We start from the raw sequence: 12,395 nt of genomic DNA on the forward strand, positions 1-12,395 counted from the left end.
TAAAGAGGGACAAAACACAAACACTAATTATTTTTAGGAGGAAATTTGTGACATTGAAATACATAAATCACCATGGTTGTAAGAGAAAATGACTGGGCTTAGCAACTCTCTTCTAATCAGTTCCAAACTTTAGAGTGCAGATGTGCAATTCTTTCCATGAAGAGGTCACACATTCCAAAAAGGCACAGAATAATATTATTATATAGTCCTACATTACTTCAAAGCTTCGTCCCAATTTCTGTGTGATTGGCAGCACACAGTGCAGCAAGCTGATGCATCTGCAGTTTATTGCATTTATCAAGCTTTTGAAAATGCTTCATAAAGTCCTCATCTACAAGGAGCACAATCTTGAAATATTCCAATTTATTTTTTGAGTGTTTTAATTCTTTCAGGACATGTGAGAGAGGCATGTGTTTATTACTGGTCTGTTCTATTCATTATTATTGTACCCAGTAGAATAAATATTTTTAACTACCCAGAAATACCTTTTCTAAAGCAGAGCACCTCAAGCACTTGACAAGTATTAATTAAGTCTTGTTATACAGAGATAATATTTTTCTCAAAAGAGATGAAGTAATTTAGGAGAATTTGTATACAGCAGGATTAACATGGAGCTGTTACAGCTGCTGTATCCAGAAATCTCTGTGCACCTGATAACCACCTACATTGTATTTACTTATTATTTTGTAAATGTCTAGTTCCATTTCAGAGTAATACTCTATGCATGAGACAGCCTCATTAGAACCATTACACTGTAACTGATAAAAACCAAAGGAGATGAAGTCCAAAATTCAGATTCCAGCAGGCAAGAAAGCAATAGCTGAAATTAATTCCTTACTGAAGTCCTATGACTTGAACAGAATGCAAAGTGCAGCAATTATATTCAAATATGATGAATACCATAATTACAACTTCAGAGATAAGTGGAAATATTTTGAGAAGCAGGAGTTCAACTAAAGCCGTTTTATAAAAAGGAAGTGCTAGACTTTACTTACTGTAGAACAATTGGGGGATTAACAATACTTGTATTTGTAATTGTTTATGTCTAAAATGTGCTCTTTTGGAATGACAGAAATAACCCTCCTTGTTGAACACACTGCCATTAACAACTGCTCCTATAAAGACATCAAACTTTTCTCTCTGAAGTGAGGAGGAAGTACCCAAGTGTTTGCAGGGACACCTCATTTTTCCTCAAAGACCTGTAAAGATGAAGTCTTCAATATCTGACAGTAACTTTAAAATATCAGAGAACAAGCAATGAAATCTTTCCAGGTAATGTAATTGCCATTGAGGTTACTAGAAGAGGGAAGGTAGGTTGTTATTCTGCAAGTTTAAAAACTTGCAGGAAAATCAGGAAAAAATAACGCAGTTATTACAAATTTTGATGGAGAGACTGATCATCTATAAACAAAAGCCTTTCCTCACAAAATTTTCTTTTTTAAGATAAAGAAAATGATTGCAGGAGAATGACACCTTATCTTTACAAGTTACAGGACCAAAAAGGCACAAGAAAGTGAAATTATTTTCAGCTAATGTGGTACTTCTGAATGCAAGATTAACAAAGGTATTTCTGAGTTCATTAGCTTTGTTTTCAAGTCACTTCACTGCACACTAATACAGAATTTCATGGCAGCCATAATTTGAAGGCTGTTCATAACAACTAGCAGGAAATTCTTTATCAATATCATCTGTTACTTTGAGCAGGGAGGACAGAATTTACCAGTAATCTTTACTAAGTACTTCCACCAAAACCAAAGAAGATAAGAAACCTTATTCCAAGAAGTTTAGAATTTAGTAGCCAGCTTGCAAGTCTACGTGTTTGAAACTGGCAGAGATGGTAATTCTTCTGTTTAAACCAAAGCAAAAACTAATCACATATATCTTTCTGCCAGTATGCAGACTTTGATTTCAAAGGCTATAAGGAGTATTCTGAAATTTGTGACAAGAACACAGCTTAGAAAGATAGAACAGAAGAAAAATGAGTGCAGAGAAAGAAATAGGGATACATAGATTTGTCACACAGCTCTTTGAAGGAGAAGACAAACACAAGTTTGAGAAAAACGCTGAAGAAAGGACTGTCAGCAGTGGGACAAGAAAATCATGTAAACATTATGTTGGATAGATCAAGCAAAGAAACGTCAAGGACTTTCCAAGAGATCAGGGACAGAAAGGTATGAAGTATGGGCACTACAAATTATGCTTCTGCAATCAAGAGAAGAGTTTGCATTACAGAAATAAATATGAAGCACTACCAGAAAGCAAAGAATGCGTGGGTGTTAGAAGAAAAGACAAAAGCACAATGTTATACAACTACAGCAACAAAACCCACAAATGTATAAGCCCACACAAAACCTCATGGATCCTAATTAGACTGAACAGGGTTGACCCATAGTCCTATTTTCTTTCATATATTCAGCCAACAAACTGCAGAGAATTCCAGCAGATAGAATTGACAGTGACATTTTAAGTCAATGAGAATCTATTTTACTCTTCCTCCCACAACACAAATGAATAGTAGTGCTAATGAAATTCCACTCCTATTAGAAATTGACAAAACACAATCCTGCATTTATCCCTTCCAGCAAAATCTGCCTTTTAACAAACTCAAACTATTCTGAAACACCCTGTGGTCACAATATGACAAAACAAAATGCCACCCGCTTCTGCACCGCCCTTCTTCCAATTAACTTGACTTTAGCTGACCAAGATAAATTTTTATCTACTGTATTTTATACCTACAATTTTGAATTAATCATATTAACATTTACCATTTTAGTCACAGACTTTAATACAGTCTCGTTATTTAATTCATATTTGATCAACTCTTTCTGACAGAGGATCAGCTTCTATTGATTACACCAAAATAACTTGCTTATAGAAAGAAAAAATCCCAACCCATATGCACTGTTTTCCAGTGCCATCTTCTTCAAATGCCAAGGAATTATGCTGCATACAGAAATAAAAAGGAATTTATTGGATTTTGGACCAAGGTGCAAAATGTAATCTCTGCACGCTATTATTCAGAAAAAAAATTGAAACAATATTCTTATTCCTTCATTTTAAATGAGTTCTCAGAAAGGCCAGATAACCTTTTCCTATTTAATTGTGGTATGCTAGCAAAGAAGCCCTTTGGATCTCTCAATGAGAACTGTACAGAGAAATAATTCTGTGTTTCAGGCAGAAATAGCTGTAATACTGATCAAGCAGGAAAGTAGAGTGGAAAATAAATTAAAAAAAGAGAACAGTGTTATGCTGTGAGCTGTGTGTTCTCAGAGGTTAATCAGGGTGGGATCAGCTCTCAATATAACACCCCAAAAGCACTGGATGATGCAGCAATGCTTTCTCCTCATGTGGTGCTATACAGAAAAAAGGAAGCACGAGTTTTCATAGTTAAACTGAGCTGCCAGACAGTCCATTAGCCATTAGCAAGTGTGAAAAATTCCATGGCATATCTGTGTCTGCTTGACAAATTCCATTGTGAGTGAAGACCTTTTTTCCACAGGCTCTAAGTTTGTCTGTAACTCTTTCCTTCCAGCTCAGGAAAATCATGCACACCACTGAGTACATGCAGTAGTTCATTCAGCCTGTCAGCTGCCTAACACAGTATGAGCTTGCAAACTCTCCATATTTGAGAATTCACCTTGGAGTGGGATCACAGACAGTAAAGAAATGCAGAATGGTATCTTCAAAATCCCATGAGTTTTCTTACTTAGCTTCCTTCGATGTAGCTTTCATACTACCTGAATGCTGTACTGTAAATGTCACCACTTGCAATAAAAATAAACAGCTATTTTAGCCATTTTGTAACTCCAGATATGTACTCTATCCCTTGCTTCCACTATCATCCAGCATTCAAAGCCTTTCAGATTCCATTCAAGAATTTGCCTTCTGAACCTCAAGTATCAATACCTCTAATAGTCTTCTTCTTGTCTTGACTTAAATACAGTCTTCTTCTGTCTTTTAGTACTTAAAAACTGGATCTACAATATCTCACCTAGTGCCCTGTCAAGTTTATTATCCCACAACTCTGCCCGACCTGAAATTCTGACTTTCCACTGAAATGGCATAAATATTAACAACTCTTTACCATACAACATTTATATAGTAATGGAAATAGTACAAAACTTCTATCTCAAATACAAAGCTAAGATCTAATTGAGATCTTATGTAAAGTCTAACAGGAAAAATTACTTCTGTTATTTTCAATTAAATGTCCTACTGTGCCAGAATAGCATGACTAGTTCTGAATTCCAACCAGCAAAGACTGCCATGAAAAGCCAGTGAAGCTTTGTGCCAACTACAAACTCATTAGCAAAGACCATGCCTGTATGTGCTTAGTACTACACCACAGGTATATTTACTGCAATACAGCAGTCCCAAGGTCAACAGAGATCCCCATGCCACAAAAATCATTCCAGAAACATACCACAGACATCTTAACCAATGTTTACAGCTTTTAATTATTGTAGCAGGTAATACAGAACACAATTCTAACATTCCTACCTTCCAGAAAGTCTAGACTCTCCAGTTTCTGTTAGAGAAGAACTTGAAAGTTTTGGCACAGCAAGATCCATTATGTTGAAATTTTAAACAGGATTTTTACTAACCTTCAACTTTAGTGACTGGGTAAGCAACATCAGCCAGTGGAAGACATAAGTCAAAGGATGAGTTGTATATACATTTCCACCTGCTGGCAGAAAGGGTTTACACAGCAGTAGTATACTTCTACAGGAGTTTAAGTCTGGAATAAATCCAATAAATCAGCAGAATTTTTTTTTCAAGTTATAAGAATAATACAAAGCAGCATTATCCTTCAATGTCACTGGCACACCAAGGGTATTACAGAAAGTCTGCTTTTGATGAGGCTGCACACCTCCAGGTCTGGGGGCATAGTATTGGTCTAACTGATGTTTACTTACTTATGTATTTTTTAATTAACATGTGAATGCTACCAACATGCACATCAGCTTTCTGAAACTGTAAGTAATAAGCTTAAATTACTAAAATGCAGAAACATGTAATGATAGTGTTAACTACTAGGTCCAGTGCTCAGCAAAGTTTTTCAGTTGGATATTTATTTGAAATTAAAATGTGTTCTAAAGCAGCACTCCAAGGAACTGTATTCACCATCAATGAGGTGCTACAACATGGAACCAACTATTCATATTTCTCCAGAACTCATAATGGAAAACCAGAATAAAAAGGCCAAAAAAGCCTCCACTGTCTATAAATAGCAAGAATGAACCACTGTTCTCCACTACCTCAACAATTAGAGAATTCCCAAGTACAGACACCATACTCCCAACCTCACTTGAGGACTTTTCCATACCTTGCACCCCAGGCTTTCATATGATGCCACTGGGTTCATAATCAATCAGGGGCTTTTATCAACTGTAATACCTGAAAGTTTAGCCTTCAACTCCCAAGTGAAAGCTCAAAATTTCATGGGAGAGGATAAACTGCATAATCTCTACTGCAGGACTGCTGAAGAGGCATGAAGAGACTGGTTGACTGGTTAGCAAGCACTAACATTCCACAGTCCTTTCAAAAAACTTAGCTGGAACGTTGAAATGTCTGCTTTCTCTCCCTTCTGACCTTGATGACATGTGTGACAAGGCTGTTTTCAAACATACTTCTAAACTCAGCTCCATAAAAAACCTTCATGAAAGATATAATGCTGCATTAACACATGCTGGAAAGCATCTAATCTTTGTGCTGCCCCCTGTACCTATAAATACCCTGAGACTGACATGCAACTATCAAACATACCAACTTTCTCCAAGAATGCTGAAAATTTTCTTTGTCACTAAATGAAGTGTAACATTTTTGTGCCAAAATATAATCCTATACATGTATATAGAAAAACGTGGAAAAAAACTCCAGCAAATATTTTCACAAATACCTAGTGCCAAGAAAAGAAATGCTCAAAACAAGAAGTACTGCAATCCATTACAGCATTATGAAGTCAATCTTCTGTCAGCTGTCAGTTTGGATTCTGTACAGATACCTATCTTAAGGAGAAGAAACTTCAGGAAAGCAAAAAAATTACCATACAATAAGCTACAATTTAATTAAAAGAAAGAACACGCTGAAGATACTGTCAACAAAAGGATATGATAATGGGATAAATACCCCAATCAGAAATGCCCTAGGTCCATCTTGGCAGGGGTAGGGAGCAGTGGCAAGAAACAAAGTCTTCCTTTCTACTGATGTGGGCGATGCTAAAGCTACAACAATTACTGGAATTCCAGTCAGGAAGGAGAGGGGGAACAAGAGATGCTTTAAGCTTCTGAGACAGATCAGGGCACGTTTCCCTTCTGTTCCTGACTGCACCATTCCAGGGAAACAATCCCTGCCAGAACTCTCATGGAACAGCACATCTCTGCAGTTGTTCATGCATAACCTTCCAGATGGAGAAAAATTCAGCTTTAAATCTAAAATGCAAAGGGGACTGTTTTATTAGAGTCCAAATGCTCTTGACTTCGCTATGTAGGTATTTTGCAACCCATCTCAAAATTCAGTGAAGTCATGAGGTTTTCAACAGGAAGACCCTTAATTTAAGTTATGCAAAATATATTCTGACAAAATTCTTCCTGAGAATTTCCAATGTGTTTCTACATCACAGCTGCAAATCAGTTTCAGAAGACTTGTTCTATGTACATCCCTGTTGAAGCCCAGCACCAATTAATACACCATATAAAGCAAATTTAAAAAAAAAACAAAAAAACATTGCTTACCATAAGGCATGGAAGTTTACAATGTGAGATTAATATTGAAACTACAAGAAATCACGAAATAGCCCAAAGCCAAATAAAATTGCCTGTCCTCTTGTATGAAGTATACCTTTTAATACCTGAAGGAAAAGTTAAAAAACAGTCACCATGGGATGGTGCAGCAGATAAATTGATTGCATTTCAATTCCTACTGTACCTGGTCTGTGAGGAATTGTTTCTGGCATACTAAGGAGCAGGTATTATAACATATTTCTAAGATAATTGCTTTATATTTTTTGTTTAATTATTTTCACCATCCAAGTTTGTTTTATCTGCTTGGAAAGACCTTTTATGAACCTAAATAAAAGGAGAAAATTTGTCTAATATTTAATGTCTTGTCAATTCTATAGAAGATGTTGCTGTAAGAAATGTAAATCAAGAGACTGGGTCCTAAAGTTTTATTCACTATAGTTTTAATAGACCATGCCCATCTTATTCCATCTTGCCAGACGTGTCTCCATGAACACTGAATGAATATTAAGAAGACCTACCATGACTCTTGCTATGCAAGTACCGATTACAAGTTTAGAATTTATCTCCTCATTGGATCCACATGGAGAAATTTGGTATGGCATCTGGGAATATGCCAGCAAAGATGTGACAGAGGATTTGCATCACACATTTGACCAGAACACAAACACTGGCAGCTGGATCTCAAGGATCAGAAGTTACATATTTGTTTTCAATACTAATGTGTGCAAAGAGGTACAGCTCCACTGATAGGCGTGCATTAGCATGTTTCCACACGCATATCCCAGATACAGATTATCAGTCCTTTGAGTCCAGAAAAGCATCCAGGTTTTGAATACAAATGCATTTCAGATGAAGCAGGTTTTCCCCAAGCCATGAAGCAGAAAGCAGGGCAGCACACAATGATGTATCTCATGAACTTCTAAGGCCATCCTTAGCCAGGCAATTCAATGAAACTCTGCTTCAGAGAGGTTAAGAATTTTGCAAACATTTAGCAGACATCATACAAAAAAAAAAAAAATCTTCCTGTTTCAGTCATCAGTATTTCAGTAGTACTGATACTCTCTAAATTATAATTTATTAAATCCATGCATATTGTACATAAGAATTCAATGTACTTTTTTATATCTATTCAACAGCACCGAAGGCACTCCCATGGTGTGGGTAACAATGAAGGCAAAATCAGGACTGAGCAGCAATTGCGGAAAGCTTGCACAATCATTAACCAGTGATAATCACGTAGAGGTAAAGTCTCAGGCACACAACACAGAGTCATCAGACTTAGTCTGTAAACCATGTCATGCAGAGACAATAGTAAAACTTCCCATTCGAGATAAATAGACTTGGCATCAGACAAACCAGATAAAAATAATCTCCAAGAGCCACAGATGAAAAGTCCCTAATATAACATCTACATATAATGCACACTATATGGAGGGGAAATGCCTTTCTAAAATTATTTTGTTCAGATTTGTTTGTGCTGCAAATGTTTATAAAACAAAATGCTAACTTTGGGTAATTTGAGTATTTGGGTCATAACTTGTGCTTCCCATATGTGACAAAGACCCTTATATGCTCAAGTCTTAATTTAATAAACTAAACTACAGACAATGTTTTTAAGAAATAGCTTACTCACAAGAAATATCAAGCATATTAAGTAAGAGTTTGATTAATGTGTAGTAATCCATCAATTAAGATTAATTCATCATTCTTGATCATTCCAGAAAAGATGGTAGAAACCCAAAATAAGCAGCCATAAATCCACAAGCAATGAATTAGGGAAAGAAAATTAATTACAAGGGAAAAAAAAAAAAGAAAAGTTCTTAACAGCTTAAAAAGACCCATTCTGGACGGCTGAGGCCTGAAATCTGGCAGGCTAACTCCATTTTGTATACTGCAAGCAAAACTGACCATTTAAATCACACAACTACAGTTCTAGAAATGACTATTTAGCATTAATTTCTGAAAAGGCATTTATTTTTAATGCTTAAGACATCTTTTCTGGGCAACCATGGGCTAGAAGCTTTTATGCCAAGTTCACTTGTAACAGCATCTTCATAGAAGGGCTTAAAAAAATTCTTTTGACAGTTATTGCACAGCAAACATAGCATCTCACTTTTTGAAACGTTCACCTTTGTAGAAAATAACCTTTTTCTCAAATGATCTGTGAAAATGCCACTAATAATAATTAACTTTTTATTAAAAGTTGAGAACTAATATACAGTTTTGAAAATTACATATATTCAGATAACACCTCCTCTCCAATCCAGATTCCCTGTTTACATGATCATTAATACCTGCAAGGATTCATCCTGCAACACTCCCTGCCTTGAGCACTCAGTTTGCTCAAATCTACTCCCACAGACAATACAGTAAAACATACTGAAGGATATAATCAAAACTGTTCTAGATAACCAATTTTTGTGGTGCAACAACTTCCAGAGCTGTAGGTACTAAAAAACCCAATACGCTGGCACAACAGAAATGGTTACAACTTCTTTCTCCTAATTAGGAAATACCTTTTTTTTTCCATAAACAAGCAGTACAATAGTTACTTAGTTTTCATGTAACCCTAACTAAAGCAGACTATTATAAGTGGTTTTTGAAAGAAAAGTCTTCACATTCAGACAGTATAATGTTACTCCCACTGAAAGCCACAGAAATGCTACTGCTGACCTCAGTGGGAGTAAGAGCAGTTCCAAATGGCTCCAACTTTCCAGATTTTCCACCACAATGTCTATTGCACAGAAATGCAATTCAATCTCATCATTAAAAGCCACAAACCAATAACCAATCAAAATAAACCTAAAATTGCTTTATAAGTTAGCAGTCTCAGTCAATGAGTTGCACTTGTAAAGAAAATGACTAGCATTCTTTAGGGCTGACAAGCCATAAATTGAAAGCACCATCATTCTGAAAATGTATGGCTCTCCTGATTAAGGGTGACATGCTCTTTAAAAGGAATTCTGAAGTAAGACATCAGTCTTAGACACAAAACTCTGTAAAAAAGCCCTTTGGTAATGATAGGGGAATAAGTATTGTTTGAATCTTCAGAGTACAAAAAGCGGGAAGATTTTCAAAGCTGTACATTCCTTACCATCACAAATATATGGCAGAATAAAAATAGATACACGTTTGTCATGTCTCTACCAACAGCATTTCATTTGATTGTCTTATACCTTTTTACCGAATTTTGAACAAGTAAGTGAGACTGTGTGGTGAAAGATAACACCTTCTGTTCCTAATACTTTATTCCCTTTCACCCCTCCAATAATTTTCTTTTGCTCTAAATAGTTCACTGAAACATGAATTTTACCTCAGGCTGACTATTATAGTGAAAAATCCCCTAAGAAATCTCCCACTTCTTCTATACTTCTTAGGATATTCAGAAGCAGTAGTTTTCAGTTCTACTTGTACTGTGTAAACTGTATTCCCATCTTTTACCCAAAAATCTACTTTCCCTTAAACAAATTTAAAAGAAGACTAATAAAAAGAAATGAAAGCTTTTATAAGTTTGAATTATTTGATCATTTTTATTCATTTAGCAAGAACAGCCGTCTTCTGGTTTTAGTAATTTAAGAGATCAGGGTTTTTTTAATTATGTTCCTTTATACCAATGTAAATTACTTTTCCTTGTGTAAGGAAGCTCCTGCCTGGTTAGGTCTCAGGAATAACTTCTAAGATCAGTGAAAGTCATACACATTAATAAATTGCTTGCTCTTTGCCTACACTGACTGTGCTGTTCTGCCAGGGGCCCTTCCCTTACAGCAGGGAGGCTCTGGGGCAGCGAGGCCCCCACCCCACCATGCTGGAGGTAGCCAGGGAGTTCAGAACCGTGCAACGTTCCCTGCCACAGATTTCTGCACAGAGAGCTCTGGGAACAGCCCCAGATGAAACCTGCCTGTACACTGAATCCAAAACTGGGGCTGAGGAGGGGCAGTCAGGAGAAGTCAGTTCACCTCTTGTCTAAAAGCCAGGCAGCAACAGAACAAAACATCTTGACAAGGCCCCTTTATAAAGCTTTGGAAGCTTTATTATTAGCTACATTATATGCAGTTCATTATTGTACATTTTGATTATAACAAACATTTGTTTTTGTTTGGTGATTTGGTATTCCAAGCAGGCTAACTTAAACTCTTGCATATTTTAGCCATACTCAGTTCAAAAGTCCTTCTGTTTGAGAGGAAGGTCACTACAGGCTATTACTATAAAAAGAATTTAGCATTTTATCAATTTATTGTTGACTAATGAATGTCAACTGTGAGACTGCTACTTTTTAAATCTTTCTATGTACTGTCCCAGACAATTTTTCTTTCTAGATTTCATACACACAAACACATGTAATAATGACAGAAATATAAATATATGTAAGAAATCTTGCCAACTCTTACCACCCTTTCAGGCGAGTTGTTAGGCCTCTCCCCTTGTTCATAAAGCACAACTCAGTTTCGGATATCCCTGAAAAACATAAGAGGCAGTTCAAACTCTGAATAAACTCTCTAACTAGTGTGACTAAAGGCTTGTTGACCTGAGGAATGAGACAACTTCCTATACAGTTCAGAGCCCAGACACCTTCCAAAACTGCACTGCTATCCCTAGTTAAAACAGCTGAACTCCAGAGATGGACGAAAGCCTTGAGTTCCTACTTCCCAAAATCAAAGTTTAAGACAGAAATGTCTATGTGGTTTGAATGCTCTAGTATGTGGCAAAGTTTCTACTGACAGCTTTGGGTCATAAAATCCAAAAATCATTTGTGATTGGAATAAATATATAAATCAATCAATCAATGCCCAAGTGTAGCTATAGCACTACAATGCCAAAGCACCAGTGGCCATTGACCTTTCTACCACTGGCTGCACTGGATTTCTAGGACACTCACACTGACACAGGGATTTACAGCAGTGATTTAAGTAATGAATCCCCCAAATAATTAGGGTTTATTTCATTGGGGGAGGTTACTGCTCTGGATGAAGAGTACTCACCCACAAGGTCTCACCTGAACCCACTCATACCAGACAAAACACTCTGATCCACAAAGGATGCATGTGAACTCAGTTGGAAAAACAGCTTCTTACATCTGAGAAACTGATTTTTACGTGATGTAAAAAATATTAATTAAACTACCTGCAGACTGTTTTTATGAAGGAAGACTTTGGGGTTTGTCCCCCAATTCTTTTAAACAAGTCAGCATTTGGCTGCCCCCCAAAATCTGTATCTTCTCCCCAGGTGTCATCACCTTCCATAGTAAATTTTGTTTCATTTCATAATTTACAAGTTGCAAGACAACACTATGTCTCAATACAGTAATTCCAGGGCCTTCAGGATGACACAATGAAAATCTATCTAATTACTAACAGGATGCTTTATTTATCTTCAACTCTGATAAGTAAATCTTTTAAGTGCTGCAGAACAAAGGAGAAACCCTACCACGAAATACAGAGGCAAGTAGAGCACGTACACGGAAATTCAGTTTGTCACAAAATAAAATTCATTAAAAGGGTCACGTTGTTCCAGAAGCAGCACTGAGGGAGATAGTCTAATCATAAAAAACACGTTGAATCAGTGCAAATCCCACCTCAGGCAAGAATTTCCCTCAAAAGTTTCATTTTCATTAGCAATTCAGACTTTGTCTGATGAGCAACTGAATCCAGA

The 12,395-nt window shown here is 36.5% G+C and overlaps 1 protein-coding gene across 15 annotated transcripts in view; it reads right to left on the minus strand.

Annotated features, from left to right (window-relative positions):
- The window catches only part of ARVCF (ARVCF delta catenin family member), a 247,318-nt gene that overhangs the window by 221,329 nt on the left and 13,594 nt on the right, over positions 1-12,395 (minus strand). For 11 of the 15 annotated variants that reach the window (XM_064392940.1, XM_064392937.1, XM_064392941.1 and 8 more), the window contains one exon: positions 11,135-11,201. The exons of the other annotated variants lie outside the window; for them this stretch is intronic. The gene's annotated coding sequence lies outside the window, so the exon portion shown is untranslated. The remainder of the gene's footprint in view (positions 1-11,134; positions 11,202-12,395) is intronic. 15 annotated transcript variants of the gene reach the window in all.

Source organism: Passer domesticus, chromosome 17, assembly GCF_036417665.1.
Source record: "Passer domesticus isolate bPasDom1 chromosome 17, bPasDom1.hap1, whole genome shotgun sequence".
In the NCBI taxonomy this organism is placed as follows: Eukaryota; Metazoa; Chordata; class Aves; order Passeriformes; family Passeridae; genus Passer; species Passer domesticus.